Here is a 17,004-nt window from a genome sequence, read left to right on the forward strand (position 1 = left end):
CTGCAGAGACAGATATACCTGGGGCCCCAGGTAATCACACAGGTGCGTGTATTTCGATTACCCACTTGACATCAATGCTCATGCATGGGGTACACTCCCAGCCACCCCTCCCCAACACACAAACATGTTCGCTGTAGCTCCACCATTCTCAGCCCAGCACCGAGGAAAATAGAGCTTCCACACTCCCCTCCCCAGGACGCACACGTGTGCACACTGGCTCCCAAGACTCTGAGCTTGCTGCTGTGTCCATGGGGTGGGCGCCTCCACTGCCCTCCAGGCAGCGTGGGTGCAGACCTCAAAGAGAACAAAGGCCGAGCGGATGCGAGGGAGGGGGGCTGAGCCCCCGGCCTCGTCCTCCTTGGCGATGCTCGTCTGTCTCGGCTCCCCGGCCACCGCATCGAGCGGCTCTGATTGCCGAGTAAATCACAGCGATGATCTGAATAATTATCGTCTCCTGAAAAGGGAAAAAAACAGGGGAATAAATAAACAGAGCAGCCACCTGATTTCTCGGAGCCCTGGGTGGGGGGAATACATTGGGGTGGGTGTCTGTGGTCTCCTGCAGATCCTAAGGGCTCCTTTGGGATGCAGCGCAGGTGGGGGTAGGGTGGGCCTCAGGGCAGAGAGTCCTTCCAGAGAGGTGCAGTTATGATCTGGTCCCCTCTCTTCACTCATCTCCCTGGTTAATTCATGCCAGCTCCCATACCCATTCCACTCCAGCTGACCTGTCTGCTTCTCACACAATCAGGCCCACCTGTGCTGAGAGTGCCCTCCTGTCTCTGGGCCTTGATTCAAGCCCTTGTGCCCCCTGGGATGCCCTCTCTCTTCCACTCCAGCTTGCCTGACTCTCTCATCTCTGAAGGATGAACTCCAGGCTACTTCCTCTGGGAGTTTCTTTTTGACCATACAGACTTCCAGGATCCTCCCCTCCCAGTGATCCAGTGTCTGATTCCTGACTGATGGGGGTGTTCCCCCTGGTCTCCTCAGCTGGATAGAGAGCTTTGGTGGGAAACAGCTATGTTTTATCAAAATGATAATAACAACAATAGAAGCTTCCACCCACTCCTGAGCATTAACTGATGTGCTGGCCTCATGCTGAAACATCCTGTAACTCTGGATCCTCCCCAAAATCCTATGTGGGAAGTAATATTCCCACTTTACCAACGGGGCAACTGAGGCTTAGCGAGAGTGAAGCTTGGCTCTGGCCTTTTCTCCAGGATTAAAATGCTGGTCGTCTTCTGGATCCTTTCTGGAGTCAACCCCCATCCTACAGGTTGGAGGAACTGCTTCTCCTCCAGATCTCAGCCCTTCCTGCTCTTCCCACCTCCCCCACCTCTGTTTTCCTATCTTCAGGAGGGGTGTCATCCATGCATTGTGACCCTCAACCCCTCAAAGGGCATGACCTTTCCCCATAGCCCTAGCATCAAAGGAGGGGCAGTTCAGTCCTGTGCTTCTCCTGCCTGAAATGGTTCCAGATGTGGGGCCTGCAGGGGCCTGCAGAAGATGTAGGGTGATGTTTGGCACACGGCTAGGTTTCCTCCTGGAGGCTGCCCTCAGGGACACCCATCCACCTCCCACTTCTGGCACCTGGTCAATAAAAGGGAACAGAACATGATTCAGGGAGGATGTCTCCCAGGAGGCTGAGGAAGGAGGATCCTTTATGGAGACTGGGTATCTGGGGCATAAGAGAAGCTGAACCCACAGTGGGTTTGCAGTCTACTCTCCATGAAGGGCAGGCTGTTGGATCTGGAGCCTGAGGGCCATCTGCCTGGCTGGGTTCTCCAGGCTGTGCAAGGAGGCCCAGGACTCAGTGGTTTAGATCCCCCCCTGCACCCTCACAAACACATATCATTGTATATGGGGGAGACTAAGTCGAGGCCTAAACTGGCTCCTGGCTAATGGTGCCTGTGCAGACCTCTCCCATGGGGGCCCTGATTCAGGGAACATGGGTGGGTCTGAAAGTTTTTGTCTGTGGCTTGGGTAGAGAAGGGACAGGTGAGACATGGTGTTGGTCTAAAGACACATCAGGTGGTCCCACTGCTGGGTGTGGGTGAAGATGAGGCAGGACCCAGCCTGGCTCTGGGAAACCCTCAGCCCCTATTCCCAGCCCTCTCTGGGGCCCATGGCAGTGCCCCCTCCCTGGGAGGGAAGCAGAGGTGGCCAGTATCCATGCAGGGGGAGGGGTCACAGTCACTCCCCTCCACCCCAACACCTCTGCCAGTTACTCAGCCTCAGAGTGGGACAGGATGTCTTGCCTCCTTACTCTTGCCAACAAATAGATATTTTCTTTTGGCATCTACTGTGTGCTGGGCACTGGGGGTACAGCTGCCTGGGGTTCGGAGAGTGCGCAGACAGATGGGGAGGCATAGTCACCCACCCACACATACTCACACAGACTCTCTTCCCCACCTCCCTAGAGTGTGACAACTGGGAACCCCCCGGGGAAGCCGTAATGAAGGTGGAAAGACCTTTGGAATTAGACAAACCCAGGTTCAGACTCTGGCTTTATTACTTATTAATTGTGAGCAAGCTGGGAGCCTCAGTTTCCATATCTGCCAAGTGGGAATTCTAATAGCACATGTTTCAGTGAGATAACCTAAATGTAGGATTTAGCCAAGCACCCAGCCCAGGGTAACTGCTCATCACCATTAGTTATTGGGGGGGGAGGGAGGGAGGGAGGGACTCCAGATTGCTCCTTGGCTGCCCTAGGGTAGCTCCTCCATCCATGGCTTGCTGGTGTCCAGCCTCTTTACTCAGGTTTGGAGGTGGTCAGTTTTGGCAGGTCCTCAGAAGTGCACAGACCTTCATTCTCTTGAAATCTTGGACCCCCGGCCTGTCACAGACTCCCTACTGGCCTGGGCCAGCTCTCACAGTCTCCGTATTTCCATGTATCTGTATCTCCCCCTAAATACAGAGCCTTTTCCCTGACACAAGAACATCCCCCCACCCCCACATCTAGCTCAACTGATCAGGCCTGGGCATACAACAGTCAAAAACATATGCACTCACACCTGGGTACACACAGGCATGAAGACATCCACACCAACATCCACACACAGCACAGATAGGTACAAACAGGTACATACAGACACACTCTGTGACAAACACACAGGATATGCAAGCATACTGCACACCCAAGAATCCACAGGCACATGTGCTCACCCCCCACCCCACATGCATATGTAGAACAGACAGGCACAAACAGGTGTACGTACAGACACACGCACAAAGACACGCAAGCACGTTTGCACAGTAAGGCACATGAACACATGTGCACACACATAGGCACACACCAGATCTCTTGCCCCCACCCCCTGCAGGGAGCTGGCTGCCCGCCAAGCTCGGCGCTTTCTGCTGGGTGTGCACAACCTTTCACAGGCTCTAATTGAGTCGAGGGTGATTTATAACGCGGCAGCGCCCCTGCCTGAGTGGGCTGCCCCCTCCCACTGCAGCCCTGGCCAGAGCCTTCGACCACCTCCACCCTTTCTCCCTCATGCAGGGTCATATACACAGGCCCCTTAGAGAAAGAAGGGGGCCTTTCCCTCCTTGTCACTAGCTCCTTTCTTTATTCTTGCCTTTCTCCAGGGCCAGACGCTCTGCTCTGAGAGGTTTTGCCTCAACCTGCTCACCACCATCAAACCCAGCATTATACAGCCCAGCCTCCTAGAGACCAATCACAGCTGTTCTAACCTGCCTATCTAGGGACAACTGAGACTTTGACTGCAAATCTCATGTGTTTCCTGAGCTGCAGCAGGAGAAACTGAATTTAGACATGAGAAGGGACTTCCTCAGTGATTTGGGGGTGGGAGGTAGGCTCTGGTCAGCAAGGGCTGGGTTAGACTGGGTTGAGGGTGATGGGAGAAGGGGAGGTCATTGAGAATCTTGTTTCCTGGCCCTCCATCCTTTTGGGTAACTGAGCTGACTGTGACCCTCCCTCCCAGCTGTCCCCATGGTCTACATGGCTGGGCTTGTGATTAATCGCATTAATTAGGCCTTGAGGTTTGGCTCATAAAGTCCTCTTGTGCACCTAAGAAGGAGCTGCAGTGAAGGCCTTTGTCCTGGTGTGTGTGTGGGGAGTATGCACCCTAACCTCTCACCTCTGACCCCAACATGGACTAACAGCTTCAGCCATGGTCCGTGAGCTCAGCCTGAGAGCTGTTTCATCCTCCCAGCAGCCTCCTGTGTTAGATGCTGATGCTGTTAACCCATCTGACAGTGAAGGCAACCCAGACTCAGAGAGACCAGTCATTGCCCAAGTTGTACACTTGGTTCATGGTGGAGCTGGGATTTGAAATCGGACAGCAGAGCAAAGCATGCCTAACCCAGAGCCTGACCCCCCCACAGAGACCCACCTGGCCCCTAGAACCCCTAGTGTTCAGAATGCTGTTTTTTTGGAGCAAGAGAAGCTCCTTGGAGGGGCTAGCCCTCTGCATTCCCAGAACTGGGCTTAGTTTACAGCCTGAGGGACTCAGATTAGATTTGAGGGAACTTTCTGGCAGTAAAAAGATTGGTAGCCAAAAGAAGTGTGAGTGTGTGTGTGTGTGTGTGTGTGTGTGTGTGTGTGTAGTGGAGAGAGGTGCAGTGGAGAGTCTGGGCTGCCCCTAAGGGAGTCCACGTGGTAATGGCAGCCAACATTTAGTACACAGTCCCATGGCAGAGGTGTTGAACTCCATTTGTGAGATGAATTCAACTGATATTCTGACAATTTAAAACCATTTGCCCCAGCCTCATGGATTCAAAGCAGCTGCGCCCCTGCTTCTTCCCCCACTGCCATGTTCTCTGGCCTCTGTGTCCCAGTGACCCCACATCATCTCTGCTGTGGGTCAACCCAGCGTTTGGTCCTCCCGAACTCACTTGAACACAAGTGAACACATGTGAGCGAGTGTGAAATGTGTGGCCTTGAGGGCATGGGGTGTGTCCCAGAGACTGTTGGGGTGGCGATTTGTGTGTGGATGCATGTGTAACTGTGTGTGCTTCCGTGTCCCAGGTCTGTTTGTGTGTGTGTGTGTCTTTGGGATTCTGTGTAGGTTTGTGTTTGTCTATAGAGCTCAGTATGTATCAATTTGCCTGTCTCTCTCTGCATGATCTTGTGATGTGTTTGTATGTCTCTGTGAGTTGCCTCCTCATTTGTCTCAGTGTGTATACCTTTGCATGTCTGTCTCTTTCCCAGCTTCTGGGTGTGTCTATGTGAGCATCTCTGCACACCCTGCTGGGTGTGTGTCCATACAGCTCTGTATGTTTCTGCAAGTGACCTTAGGTGTGACAGTGCATGTGATGGTATGTTCGTCGTCTGTGTGTCAGTATCTGTGTGTCACTTGAGTGAGTCTGTGTCTTAACTGTATCTGTGCGCATATGGGACACGGTGTGTGCGTGTCACTGAGGGCTGGGACTACGGTGGGCACCAGATTTCTCAGCAATCAGGAAAATTCTTTTCGTGTAATATTTTTTTCAGAAGTCACGACGAATGCAAAAACTGCACGATGGAAAAAATATAAAAATAGTATAGACAGGATGAGTGTGTGTGCACGTCTGCGTGACTGTGTGTGCGGCTGTGCCTGGGCGCCCTCCCTCCCGCGCCCGCCAGGTGAGCCCACCCCCTCCAGTCACGCTGCGCTGGGCTGAGCCGCGGTAATTTCCGAGTCGGCGGCGGCTTTGTGTGCACCGGCCGCTGTCTTGGGGGCGGGGATGGAAGGGAGGGTTATTTCTCCCCCTTCTTCCTTTTTATTGGGTCATTAACAACGGCCCGGACTGCCGCTGCGCCCCCGCCCCCCCCTTTCATGTCTGCCGCGCCTCCCGCCATTATCTCCCTCCGCCGCGCGGCGTAATTCGATGCCAATCAGGTTTGGGGCGCTGAGGCAGCCGGATCAAAGACGGGGCCGCGGCGCTGGAGGGTGTAGGGTTGGGGGGCAGGCTGTGCGCCCCCTCCTCCTCCCTCTCCCCCGGGGTCCGGGGCAGACACCGTGTGTCCCGCCCAAGCGCCCAGGGTCAGACTGGGAAGCCCCTGCCGACCCGGGAGGGGGTTCAGAAAACCTAGTTGGGGGACGAGGTGGTTTGTGGCACCAGGCCCCCTAGCGGGCTGGAGGTTGGGGGTGGTTTCCTGGAGGGCCTGGCCTTCAGGGGAGCCTTGAAAGATTTTGGTAACAGAAGTGGAGCTAGCAGCGAAATGGCACTTCAGGCAGAGGGACCAGCTTGGGCAAAGGCTGGGAGGCAGGAACCAGCAGTGTCTGAGGAATAGAGGAGAAGCTCCAGGGTGCTCTGGCTGTGTGTTTGTGCTGTATTCCATGGGCACGGGGCAGTGGACGGTTCTTGAAACGGGAGGGGCAGAATCTAAGCTGGCCTTCAGGATCATTTATTTGATAATATCCTCTGCCTGCTGGAAGCCCTGCTGACTCAGTTTCCTTCTCTGGGAAATGCGGATGCTATCAGCTTCCTCCACCTCCTCCACGGGAGACCAGTAAGATGGTGAACATGAAAAAACAAGCCCAACTCACGTTTGTTGAGGACTTACTGTTTGCCAGTCCAAGCCCCAGCCTTGGTTCATCCTCACAACAGCCCTACACAGTGGAAACTCATTTTACAGATGAGCAGGTGGGGGTGCAAACAGGTAAAGCCTAAGCTTCCATAGCTGGTGAGGGCATGGTTAGGATTATGAACTAGGCTTATAGACTGAGAGCTTACAGAAAGAGAGTTCTCCCCTGCCCTGTCCCATCCAACCTGGGCCTTGGGGAAAGATAGGGGTAAAGGTTTTGAAGCTGCCTGTGTCGGGAGGTGATGATTCCACAGGGTAGACTGGGTGAGGAGTGGGACCAGAATTAATCTCCCTAGACTTACAGCCAGCTCCATTGCTTAAAACCCTTGGCCTTGGACAAGTCACCTGCTACCGCCCCCCAGTCTGTTTCTTCATCTGTGGAATGGGGTTAACAAGTTTCTTCGGCTTGTCTATGAAGAGTTAGTAAGTGAATGCAGCAAAGGGTGTTTTGAAAGTAAGCTGTAATAGAAATGAGAGTTTTTATTATCACCATCAGCCAAAGGCTTAGGGGGGTGGTGCCTGCCAGACAGTCCCGGCAGAGGATGTAAAGTCCCCCATCACCCAAAGAAAATGCCAGTGTTTAGTCCCAATGATTTTGGGGAGAGTTGTTCTCCTACCCTCACTCCTGAGAAGGAAAGAAATAGATTTTCTCTCCCAAATAGTTCTGGGTCTTCACAACTCTAAATATCTCAGACCAGAGGATGTTCTGAGCAAACCGCGGTATACATAATACATGTGTCTGTTCTCAACTGAAAACAAGCCTTTGGACCTATGTGTCTGTTCTCAACTGAAAACAAGCCTTTGGACCTCGAGGGCGCCAGCCAGCAAGGGGCCCCCACCTCTGTCCTCTGCCTCTCAACTCTCAGGCCTGGGTTCTGGTAAGCATGGTTTGGGGATTGGAGGGAGTGGAGTGGATACCCCTGAGCCCTTGGCACCCTCCAAATGGTTTCCTGAGTACTCAGGCTGGGTCTGTGCTCACACAGCGGGATAGATGTAGGAGGCCCACAGGGAGCGCCCATTCTGGTGGGAGAGGCCAGTGAGAGCACAGTTCCTGCACAAGGGGATCTGTCCTCATGTGGGTGGGGCTCCCAGTGGGCCTGGGGGGCACCCTTTCTTCCTGGAGGGACAAATGAGTTGGATTGAGAGTGAAGAGAAATTTACCAGATAAGATCTGGGGACAAGAAGCACATTTTAGGAATGTGCAAAGCTGAGAGGCCTGAAAGAATAATGCACCGTGTATGTTTCTGGAGATGGGGAGGATGAGTGGCGGGGGCTGGACTGGAGAGAGCTGCTGGACCTCAAAAGGGCAGAGACTGAAGGAGCTTGGAGGTGAGGGTGCTGGGGAGCCAGGGCGGCTGCACAGTAGAAAGTCACCCTACCTCAGTCTCCTCATCTGTACTATGGGCACAAGACATTCCATCCCCAGTCCCCTAAGACCAGCAGGCCTGAATGGAAGGTAAATGAGATAGAGGGAGGGGAGGCACTTGTGCTTTCACACCCCCTCTCACTCAGGCAACTAAGGCATGGGCAGAGGCTGGGATGAGGAGGCAGGGGTGGGGGGCTCTGTCCCCACTGTTCTCCATGCACAAGAAGACACAGATCCTTAGCCCCCTCCTAGACCTGTTCTGGGCTGCCAGACAGAGGCGGCCATGATTTGCAGCCCCAGGTGACTTGAGTCTGTGGCTTTGGCAGTGTCTCCTGCTGGTGAAATGGGATCTTGGCTCTAGCTCTGGTCAGGAAAGCTGCTCTCCGCTGGAGGGCTCTGCAGGGCCCGGCCTCAGGCCTGACCAGGTTCTTTTTGCCGTCTGTTGGTTCTACACCTCCTACCTTCCAGAAGGAGGTCCATTGTCCCCCTGTCCTCTGTCCCTCCTGGGGAGTCCCTGCCTGGCTGGAGCTGGGTGCCTGTGTGCCTTGGGGAAGGGAGTGGCTGAGCCGCACACCGCAGATCCCAGCTGCCTCTGGACGCTGAAAAATCCAATTTTCTTCCTAATTGCCACCGCCCGTGCTCTCTCTCCTCTCACAGCCTACTTCTGCTTGGCGGCGCCTCATTCCCCCCACGCTCCCCCTACTCCTGCCTCCTGCTGCCCACCCCGTGGCGGACGCTGCCCCCCCTCGTGGTCACCCGTGTAGGGACGCACCATATATCATGTCCACAGCCGGGAGGGGCTCCGGGAGCGGACGGCCCCCACCCTGGGCTCCCTGACGAAATCGTCCTTTTCTGCGGCGGATGACAGGTTGTGGGAACAACAGCTTGAATTACGGAAAGAAGTTTCCCCACTGAGTTAATCTGCAGTGGCTGGAGGTGACCTTCTGGAGACGGCGATTAATCACGGGCCGTGGCGGGCGCCGCGCCACGCCGGGCCCTTTGGGGGAATACTAATTCCACTACAAGATAAATCATAATTTGACAATAATCATCTGCCCTAATCACTCCAATTCTTCTGTTTAATTATTTGTATACACCGTGTTTCTTCTTCGAGGACCCTAGGTGCCCATGGGTGGGGAAGGGATGGTCGCCTGGGCGCAGACCCCTCGCTAGCCCCTCATCCTCTTGGCACTGTGGGTATGCCTGGGAAGGCCTGACTCAGATCTGCCAGGGGGTACATTGGCGCTTAGAGTTGTGATTGCATGACTGAGGAAACTGAGACTCAGATGCTGGGCCTTGCCCAAAGTCCCAAGGGGTCTTTGGGTGAGCCAGGATGATGACTAAAGCCTGTGATGTTCAGTCCTAGGCAGCACCCACTGCACTGCCCTGCTGCCCAGAGTGCCTCACTTCCACTACCTGGCTCCCTGACCTCTGTCCCCAATCTCCTGGGATACCTGGTCCCACTCTCTATCTGCCAGCATGGACAGGGCTGCTGGCTGCTTCCATTCCCCCTACCCAAGCCCTGAGCCTGGCTGTCCACTCAGGACATGAGGATCAATAGATGTGGCCATCTGAGCAGGTATGCCTGCCCCTACCTACCATGTGCTGTGTGACGGCTGGCAGTTGACAGAACCTCTCTTGAGTCTGTAGCCTTGTGTGAGGCTGTAACTTGGGTGAGGCTCCCTCTCTTCCAGGGTGATGGAGATCCACCAGGATGCTCACAGATGCCTTCCGCTGCTACTTCCTGTTCTGTCAGGGCCCAACCACTAGCCTCGCCTCCTAAATCTGGCTTCTGGTGCTGCTGTGCTCAGTCCCTGGGTTGGGCTGTTGGAGAGTTCCAGGGATCTAGCTCTGCCCTTGATGTCTCTCTTGGAGGGGCTGGCTAGGCTACTGTCAGCTCTGGCTTCCTGAAGCAGGAATCAGAATGACTCAGGGTCTTTCTTCTTCCAGGCCAGTTCCTGGCACCCCATGGTGGGGCGTAGTGGTAAAGGGGGTACAATGGAGGCTGTTGGACCCAGCATGACCCCCCAGATAGGGTTTGTGTGGGAACCAAAAGCCTAGTTGGGTGAGTGCTGATGGGGCTACAACCACAGAGAATGATATAGCAATGATAATGAAAACAATGATAGCAGTGAATGTTCTTTCCCAATAGCAGCCTGCCTGGGGATCTTGTGGTCCCAAGGATAGTCTGTGGTAGGCTGATGGTAGAAGCACAGCCCTTATCCTCAGGCTGCCCTAGGCTCAGGAAAAAGATGTGGCCACTTTGCTCAGATCTGAGAAAGAAGGAAGCAGTAGGGGGTGGGGGGAATACAAACCACAGTATTACCTGCCAACATTTCTGGAGCTACCACTGTGTGCCAGGCCCCATGCTTAATGCTCTGCCCTTTTCACCTCTCTGAGTCCTTATGATCACCTATGAGTGGCAGGTGATGTCAGCCCATTTTACAGATAAGGAAATCAAGTCTTAGGCCAAGTTGCTTGCTCTATGTCACCAAGCTTGTGAGTACAAGGTTGGGATTTGAACTCAGCCTCCTCCTCCATTCCCTCCCATCTCCCGGAAATCTTGACAAAGCCACTTTATCAGTGTTGTGGAATTTCTGGTCAGAGGATCTGGGAAAAGCTGAGCCAGTCTCTTCATCTCTTAGAATCTCAGTCTTCCTAGCTATGAAAAGGGGGCAGTTGTGAGATTGAGGATGTGAAAGGGCAGCTGGTTCTCCATACCTGTAAGTCCTTCTTGGGGTCTGACTTCCTTCCCTTCTGCTGTAGTTTCTCTGCACTCATCCTCTGTTGACACAGGGCTCTCTTTTTGGTCTTTGGCTAGGCATGTGGCCTTCCACTGCAGCTCCTCAGCGCCCCTGCCTGGAGAAGGAGATTTGTGTGGGACTGGCAGTGTCTTGCAGCCCCATAACTTCCATCTGATGCCATTCTCTGACAACCCCTGGGCAGATCAGCCATGGCTTGTGACTGGTGGGGGGACGCTGCTGGCTCTGTGAGGTATGTTTTGGTCAGGCATCCCCCTAGCCATCCCTGAGTCCTTACCCCACCCAACCTGTCTTTTGGAGCCAGTATTCCCACACACCTGGCAGGGCTCTGGAGGGCGGCTGTGTAGGAGTACGCCACCCCAGCTACACAGACCTGAAGGGGGTCATTGGCCTTTCTGAGCCTCAGTTTCCTTATCTGCAAACTAGAGGTTATAATAAAAAGCACTCAATAATTGCTACCTATTATAAGTATCAGACTGCATGGTGAGATCACAGAAGGGTTGGCCAATTGTCACCGTCCCCCTAGCCTGGCCCCTAAGTTGCTATTTGGGGTGTTCAAGAGGCGAGGGGCATCCCCCACTGCGGGTGGCACTCCACTCAGAAAGGCCACGCTGCTGGGCTAGCCCCCTCCCACCTGAGCCTGCCTCTCTTCCTGTAGGGGAATGGCAGGGTGGGGGGAAGCTGCAGGGGGTGGTGGAGTGGTGGCAGAAGAGAGGGGAGTCAAAGATTGGCCGAGTGGGAGAGAGATGGCCTGGGGGGAGAGCGGCTGAGTCGCTGGGGAGGGAGGGAAGCTGTCGTGCTATAAATACCTCCCAGGTAACAGGACCTGTAAATGAAGGGAGGGAATTAGTCACATTCCGTGGCGCCTCAGAGAGAGGACAGGGAGCAATGACCTGAATCCATGGAAGGGAAAAAATTAGGCTAACCTTGGTGGGGGGTGGTTAGGGGATGGATACTGTGTCTCCTCAGAGGGGTGCCCCAGACGCGATCTGCTGGACAGGCCAGGGAGGAAGAACTGTGGCAGGAGGGGTCTGGAAGGGACAGCTTGTCTGCTCCATGCCCATATGTGCGAGGGGCTCTTTTCTTTTCAAGGATTCCTTGGCCTCTCTCAGGAACTCAAACTTATTCCTCTTGGAAGTCCTTCCAGGGGTCTAGCCTTGGTCTTTTCGTCATTTCATTCTGAAGCATGTTATTATTTGCTGCCCTCCCGAAGTCCCCACGTTATCATACTTCTAGCTCTGGGGTCATTCCCTGGGTTTCTGGTTCAGGCAGAAGAATCTGCTTGGGAGGGCAAGAGGGAGGTGTCCTGCTTCCTCTCTGGACCCCACGGCCAGGGGCTGGATCCATTTGTCCCTCACTGGGATGATGGCCATGGTTCCCCACTCTCCCAGCTTCACCCCACTCTGGGCCAGCCCCCCTCCCCACAGTTGCCAGAGCAACAGTCAGTGCACCCCACCTCTTCCTACTCCTCTAGAAATGAAGTCCAGGCCCCTTGGCCTGGCATACCTAGTCTCCCAGATCAACCTCCAAGCAGCTTTCTAACCACATCTTCTGCCCTTGCTCTCCCACACACTCAGCCTGCCATTCTAAATTCTCTAGGTTTTTGCTTGGGCTGGCCTCTTGGCCTACCGTGTCTCATGTTGCTCAGCCTGGCAGAGTTGCATTTCCTCCTAGGTCCCCAAGCTCGAGTCTGAAATTCTCCCTGCTGCCTCCCCAGCTGAGCTGGGTCCTCCCTCATCTCTACCCTGGAAACACTCCCTGCAGGCGGAGTGTGGGGAAGTGGTTAAGATCCCAGTGGCCACACTATGTGGCATCGGGTGAATAAGTGAGGTCTCCATGCCTCAGTTTACTCATCTGTGAAAAGGGGTTCTCACAGTGCTTCCTAAGAGTAGTGCAGTTTGGGTGAGACGCTGCATGAAGAGGGCTTAGCACAGTCAGCGGGTGGCTGTTGTTGGGGTCACAGTATTGATCGCACTATTTCTGTGTCTGCCTCCTCTGTGGGCTGTGAGTTGGGGGGGTGTTGACGCTGCGTCCCCGTGTGACTCGTCGCCGCAGCCGCAGTGGCCATTTCGCGCCTGGCACTGAGACGATCGGCAAATGTTTGCTGAATTAATGAGTAGGGGCTGCAGGGCGGGCTTGGGCTGCAGTTTCGCCTGGGCTGCTGCAGCTGGGGAGCCTGTGTACATGTGTGAGCCGTGGGAGTATGAGTGAGGGGTATCTGTGGGTGGGGGATTCGTATCCGTGTCTCGGGGGTCTGGCGGCGCCGTGGGCAGCCTGGCGCGCCCGCTCCCTGGGGTCCCCGCCGAGCGCCTGCCTGGCTGCGGGACCCCGTTGCCAGGAGCAGTCAGGATGCGGCAGCATCTCCATGGCAACGCGGCATCTCGAGCCGCGCGCCGCCCTCCCCCGGCGCCCCGCAGTGGGCAGGAGGCCGAGCCTGGCAGCCCCTCCCGGCCGAGCAGCCAGCAAGCTGGGCCAGGAGGCCGAAGCCTGGTAGGAGGGACTGAGGAGGGGGCTCCTTATTTTTCTAGAGATGAGGGGCTGACCTGTCTTTACTTCCCTCTCCATCTGGGGGAGGTATACAATATGAGGGCTCTGTCCTCTGTCCATGTGCAGTACTCCCCCCACTTCTGGCCAGGAAATCAGGAACAGGTTCTGGTCAGGGCAGGAGACTCTCACTGGCCAAGGGACATCTCTGATCTAAGTCCTGGCTGTGAAAATGGCACAATGATTCTGGCTCGAGGGGCTGTTATGAGGGAGCACAGAGGTACTGCTGGGGAAGTGCTGTCCTGGTCCAGGGGATGAGTGCAAGCCCAGTGACTTCCAGTACTCATCCTATGTCTACCAGTATCCCTTCTTCTCACCAGTAATGCCCATGTCCTCAGTACCCTGAAACCCACTCAGTGCTTCCCACTGTGGGCTCAATGACCACCTCCTTCTCGGTTCCCACCCAGTGCCTCTGGTACTCAACCAGTATCTTCCCAGGGCCTGCCAGTACTTCCAAGTACCCTCTTGGTTGTTATCCACTCTCCCCCTGTGCTTGCTCAGTATTTTCAAATATCCATTCAGCCCCTCGCCCAGTTACTACTCAGTAACCATCTGGTGCCCTCCTTCTAGTTTAGGCTTGGTTCCCCTTAATATCTCCCAGGGATGACTCACTGTCCCCAGTACCTGCCTAGTGGCCCCTAGTGCCCTCCTCATACCCACCCAGTACCCTGCACATCCAATGTAGTTCTTAGTACCTTCCCGGTTCTCCTTTTCACCCAGCGATAACCACTACAACCCAGTACTCCTGCTGTACATCCCCTGCCCCTCTCTACTTTCCGGTAAATCCAGTTCCCTCCACCAGCACCCCCAGCCGAGCTCCTCCAGAACGTAGTGCTCTCAGCGGCCAGGAGAGGGCGCGCGAGCAGTCAGTCAAAGAACGAAGCGCGGGGCGCGGCCCTGGTGGAGGTCGAGGGGCTGCATCTGAGACCTTTGTTTTCGGAGCCTGAGTCCGCCCCCAGAATGCGACTACATTTCGGGGGAGTCCTGCTGGGAGTGACCGCACCCTCATCCCTTATCCTCGGTTAGCCTCGCCAGGCCCGCTGCTGCCGCCGCCGTCGTGGTTTCGGCTCTGGGAGGGCGCGCGCGCCCTCTGGTGGCCATAGAGCAGCGCAGCTCCCTGGGCTGCTGCGCGGGGACAAGGTGGCACGTTCCTTTCCTTTCTCTTCCAGAGTCCTAGTTTGTTGGGCCTGTCCTCGAGCTGGCACACGGATGGTTGGGAGTTGGGGTTGTTGCCAATCCAGTGCCCTCTCTGGGTAAGGCACAGGGACTGGAGCTTGGGATACGGGAGAACATTGGTTAGGGAGCTTGGGCCTGGTAATGGTGGGGGAGAGTGCTGAGTAGGCTAAGATAATGGATCTCTACTCAGGGATTCAGCAATTCTGGCTTTTATGCGGGGTGTGCTGCCTGTAGAAGGCGAGGGTGGAGTTGAGGGGTGGTGGCGGTAGGTTGATGCAGCTCCATTCCAGGCCTGGCAGCTCCTGCCTGGCCCTAAACCCTTAGCAATGGGATCCCCATCGATTGACCTACCCCTGAATTGACCCCATTGCTGCCTCGGCCCACCTGCCACACCTCAGTTCTCTGTCCACCAGACTGGACCTGTTACCCAATCTTCAGCAGTCCTGGGGTGCCCTTTCCCTCTCCAACAATCTGAGGTTTTTTCTTTTCTGTGTTTTGGGGAAATAGATGGAGCTACAGCAGGTAGGATCCAGGTTAGACTCCTGCAGTCTGTCCTGGACTTGGGTGACCTTGGCCTGTAGGACCATCCAAGGACAGAAATGTTTTCTTGTGCCCGTCTCTGGTCTGGCATCAGGATAACACGCAGCAAGCCTCTGCTCAGTGGATTAGTGAGTGCGTTCCCTTAGACTTATAGGTCATTGGAGATGCCTCTTCCATCTTCCTCCTCACTGCGTAAATGGGGAAACTGAGGCACCCAGCAGGTAAAGAATTATGCTGGAATCACCAAGAATAGATGGGTGGGCAGCTGAGCGGTGAAAGAGGAAGACTATGGGTCTGATCTGGGTTTGCGCTCCGTTCTGATACTTGCCGAAGGAGCCTTGGCAAGTCGCTTCCCTCTTTCTAAGCCTCAGTGTCCTGATGTATAAAATGAGGATTAAAAACTCTATCTACTTCCCAGGATAGTTGTGAGGATTAAATCTGATGATGATGATGTTGATGAAAATAATATTGATCACAGACACTGACAGCTGAGCGCTCACTTTGTACCGGGCGCTATGTAAAGTGACTCAGCACGTGAGATCCCAGAGGTCATTATGTTGACAAATGCTCAGGGTCTTCCTGAAGAATCATGACCAGCTCACAGGCTGAGTGACTACCATGAGCCCTTACCATGCTCAGTGCCCAACTCCAGGCCTCCAGGATGAGCTCTAGAACTCCTCTGACTGGGCTGGGGCTGGAGGCTGAGGGAGGGACAAGATGACCTTGGGCTGTCCCCTGTGCAATGCTCCCATGTTCCCTAGGCCTGGATCATATTTCCGGCCCCCAGGGAGGGCAGAGAGGGCTAGTTGATGGAGGAAGCATGTGTCCTGGCCTGGGCAGCTGGACCTGGGGGCCTTGCCCCGGAACCTGCGGCCTTTCCTGCAAAGGGAATATCCAAGAGCAGGAAGGAAGGAAGTGGGGAGGGGGAGGAAGAGGGGGGAGGGAGAAAGGATGGGACGGGCCCCAGCTGGGACTGTGTTCTCTCTGGGACTGGCCAAGAAAATAGGACATCTGGATTGGCCTGGCTGAGAGGCTGTTTGTCTGGTCACTCTGGCTGGGGCTTGGATGTATGTGTGTGATGGTGGGGGTGGGGGTGGGGGGGTGGGGTTGGAGAGAAAAGAGGATGGTCCCATCCTCTGTCTCCTCATCTGTGTAACAGGTACAAGGACACCCCCTTCCTGGGCAGGATGAGAGTAAAGAATGAGGTCAGAATGCGAAGTGCCATTGGAGCCTGGAACATAGTAGGTGAGTCATGCCTGTTAGTCCCTCCTCCCCGGCCTGGGCCTGACCTGTGAGACAATAGCTTGGGCAGAGTCAAGGACTGCCACTGCTGTGAGCTCAGGCATTCACTCAACAACCATTATAGAGCACCTAATATGTGTTGAGGTTTAGGGCTATTGACCTGAATGGAGCCAGTCCTGCTTTCTCAGAGCCCGTCTGTAGTGACAGAAGAAGACAGGTTGCTGGGCAGTGATGGGGGAGTATGGGGCCTGTGAGAGTCCAGGGGAGGTGCCTGACTCAGCTTGGGAAGTGAGGGAAATCTTCTTGGAGAAGGTGATATTCTTATCAGGACCCAAAGGATGAGTATGCATTAGCCAGAAATCAGGGCTTGATGGGGAAGAGGATTCTAGTTGCAGGAAAAGAAAAGCAGGCCCCAAGCTCAGAGTTCAAAGAGGGCAGGGCTATGGCTGCAGTAGAGTGTATGGCAATGAGCAGTGGTGGGAGGGGAGGCAGGGCCTTGGGGCTCAGGCATAGAGCTATGGATTTTATCCTGAGGGCACTAGGGAGCCACAGAAGGTTCTAGGCAGGGGGTGGCATGGTCAGAGTGGAATAAGGCCCAATGGAGGGAACTCAGAGCTCCCACGACAACCTGTCACCTTCATGCCCTCATGTCCCACGGGTCTTCCATGAGGAGCAGCCAGGCCAGAGTGTCATAGCCCCGTAGTAACTCTTCAGACTCCCCTGTCCCGCTTCTTTGTCAAGGCTTCTTCCCTACCAGGGTATTATTTCCCTGGAGAAGCCAACACCATATGCTGACCATGAAGACGGCACAGGGAAGGATTGAGAAACCCTCAGTCCTTTTTCCTTTC

The 17,004-nt window shown here is 55.0% G+C and overlaps 1 protein-coding gene across 3 annotated transcripts in view; it reads left to right on the top strand.

Moving 5' to 3' along the window:
• PSD2 (pleckstrin and Sec7 domain containing 2) overlaps window positions 1-17,004 on the top strand; it is a 147,386-nt gene that overhangs the window by 46,466 nt on the left and 83,916 nt on the right. For all 3 annotated transcript variants that reach the window (XR_010380379.1, XM_064484346.1, XM_064484342.1), the window contains exon 3: window positions 16,074-16,159. The gene's annotated coding sequence lies outside the window, so the exon portion shown is untranslated. The remainder of the gene's footprint in view (window positions 1-16,073; window positions 16,160-17,004) is intronic.

The sequence above is a fragment of the Camelus dromedarius genome, chromosome 3 (assembly GCF_036321535.1).
Source record: "Camelus dromedarius isolate mCamDro1 chromosome 3, mCamDro1.pat, whole genome shotgun sequence".
In the NCBI taxonomy this organism is placed as follows: Eukaryota; Metazoa; Chordata; class Mammalia; order Artiodactyla; family Camelidae; genus Camelus; species Camelus dromedarius.